At 39.3% G+C, this 2916-nt stretch overlaps 1 non-coding gene across 1 annotated transcript; it reads left to right on the top strand.

Annotated features, from left to right (window-relative positions):
• The first annotated feature begins 727 nt into the window (after positions 1-727).
• Positions 728-834, top strand: LOC126495077 (U6 spliceosomal RNA). The gene has a single exon (XR_007590103.1). It is a non-coding gene; the product is annotated as a U6 spliceosomal RNA (small nuclear RNA).
• Positions 835-2916: the final 2082 nt, after the last annotated feature.

Here is a 2916-nt window from a genome sequence, read left to right as displayed (position 1 = left end):
GGGGGTGCACCCACCCACTGAGACAGTGGGGCTGATCTATTGGGAGCTCACCAAAGCCAGCTGGACTGTGACTGAAACAGCATGGGATAAAACCGGACTCTCTGATCATGGCGAACAATGAGGACTGATGAGAAGCCAAGGTCAATGGCAAGGGGTTTTGATCCTACTTCATGTTCTGGCTTGGTGGGAGCCTAGCCAGTTTGGATGTTCACCTTTCTAGACATGGACGGAGGGGGGAGGACCTTGGACTTTCCACAGGGCAGGGAACCATGACTGCTCTTTGGATTGGAGAGGGAGGGGGAGAGGAGTGGGGGGAGGGGGAGGGAAATAGGAGGCTGGGAGGAGACAGAAACTTTTTTTCTTATTCTCAATTAAAAAAAAGCATTCTCAAAAAATAGAGTGCTAAAAATTATTGAAAAATGTTTAAACATGGTAAAATGTTTATTGCATTGAGACTAGCAAGGTTTATGGAATATTAGCAAACTCATAAAAATAAAGCACTAGTTCATTTATCAGTTCCAATATTAATTTAATAAGGTGTTGAGCTTTGGCTGAAAACAGTAATTAAGTATTTTCCCTTGATACCTAAGCCTAACTTCATTGAAGCCTAGGAGGAATAGAGAGTTATACTTTTCTTCTTCCCTAACCTTGTTTATAAGACATAAATTTACACCTGTTTTGCACTTTTTAAGGAACAGAAAAGATAAAAGCTATCAGTGACACCTTTATGCTCACCTCAGCAGCACATATACTAAAATTGGAATAATACTGAGAAGATTACCATGGACCTTCTATAAGGACGACATACAAATTAATGAAGCATTTCATATTTATAAAAAAAAACCTCTCAGCATCATTGGGAATGAATTATAAAAAGTGAAGATACCATGGAGATCAGATTTGTCCTCAAGGATGGGAACAGTGAGGGATTGCTCATATTGAATTTAAGACAGAAGCTTATGTAAAGGAAAATTATGAAGAAAAGTAGGGGGCAGGAATTGATGGGCAATATGTTTCACTTTACAACCCTGTAGAGAAAGGATGAAGCCTTCTACTGCCATACCACTCTGAACATGCCCGATATAGTCTGATCTTGGAAGCTCATCAGGGTCAGGCCTCATTAGTACTTGGATGGAAGAAAGGACAAAAGCAAAAGAGAGCTGGAAAGGGTAGCACTTGAAGTGGTGAATTAGAAACGTTTGATGTAACCTTTTCGATGGTGCAACAGAAGAAACTCTTCATGAAGTATCTGGGTAAGCAACGTTTATCAAAGTGCCCATAATCCAAAGAGAAAATTTAAAGGGAATGCATTTGAATCTGCTTCATTTGAAGATGCTAAGGAATCTATAAACTTCTGGAACAAATTGGAAATCAAGGGCAGAAGAATCAGGTTGGGGTTACAAGAAACCAGGGCATTGCCTATTGCAAGAAATCAGCCATCCAAAACCACTGTTTGTCAAAGGTCTGTCAGAGGATGCCACTGAGAGACCTTTAAAGAATCATTTAAGGGATCTGTTCAGACAAGAATAGTCACTGATTGGGAAACTGGTTCATCCAAAGAGTTTGACTTTGTAGGGTTCAATATCGAGGAAGACACAAAAGCTGCCAAGGAGGCCACAGAAGACGGAGAAACTGATGGAAACAAACATGGGACTGGGCCAAACCTAAAGGTGAAGGTTACTTTGGTTTTCTAGGTGGAGGCAGAGGAGGTTTTGGAGGCTGACATTATCTGAAGTGCTCTAGTCCCATGTTTCTGTCACCATGAACTTTTCTTAAATTGACATGACTGAAACAATCAAACCTGCCTTGTCATGATGGACTCAATCAAACCTCCCCTGCCAAAATGGTGGATGCTGCTTTAAAGCCATGGAACATGATCACTACTTCTTTGTTCAGGTTGCTTCCAGGAGGTATACAGTCACCATGATAAGTATAATTAACACATGCATTTATCTCCCCTCCATCTCCAACTTATTATCATGTGTTTTTATTAAGTTGTTTGGGAAATTTTCATCCTGTTAAGTTTACGAAAAGGAAAAGGGAAAAGATGACAGTATTATAGTCCTTGCTCATAAATTTGTTAAGGAAAATTAATCATACTCTGTTTTTATTTAAAATTAAAACAATATATAACAATACTTTGAACAAAAGAAATGAATTATCTATGACATTATCACTGTGACCATCCATGCAAAAATTAAAAAAAATCTATCATTATAAAGAGTATTGTGCTTAATTAAGAGAATTATTATGTTGAAACCTAAAAAATATAATCCTGAAACTGGATTTTGTCTCTATGACATAGAACTAAGAAAAACTAAAAACTGTACTCATTCTGTTGAACATTGGAATGAAAACTGAGTTTTTGGAACAAAGTCCAGAGGGTTTCTGTTTTGGGTGAAGGAGGATCCCTCAGACGTGATGCCCATTTTGGGGGTCTTTCATAATGATACTCTGCTATATTCCTAGATACATGCCTAGCCCAGTCATCATTAGAGAGGCTTCATCCATCAGCTGATGGGAGCAGATGCATAGACCCAAAACCAAACATGAAGCAGAACTGTAGGAAGAGGAAGAGGGATTGTAGGAACCAGAGGGGTCAAGGACACCAGAGCATAACTCACAGAATAAACTAAGCAGGGTGATGTGGGATTCCTCTCTGTATGCTACGAATACCATTGATTAATAAAGAAACTTCTTTGAACCTATAGCAGGGCAGAACTTAGCCAGGTTGGAAAAACTAAACTGAATGCTGGGAGAAAGAATGGTGGAGTCAGAGATAAGCCATGTATCCCAGCCAGAGGCAGATGCCAGAACTCTACCCAATAAGCCACAGCTGTGATACACAGATTACTAGAAATGGGTTAAATTAAGATGTAAGAGTTAGCCAAAAGAAGTTAGAGCTAATGAGCCAAG

Source organism: Alexandromys fortis, unplaced genomic scaffold (genome assembly GCF_014885135.2).
Source record: "Alexandromys fortis isolate MF-2015 unplaced genomic scaffold, M_Fortis_MF-2015_v1.1 scaffold_410, whole genome shotgun sequence".
In the NCBI taxonomy this organism is placed as follows: Eukaryota; Metazoa; Chordata; class Mammalia; order Rodentia; family Cricetidae; genus Alexandromys; species Alexandromys fortis.
This window is presented reverse-complemented; position numbering and strand designations above follow the sequence as displayed.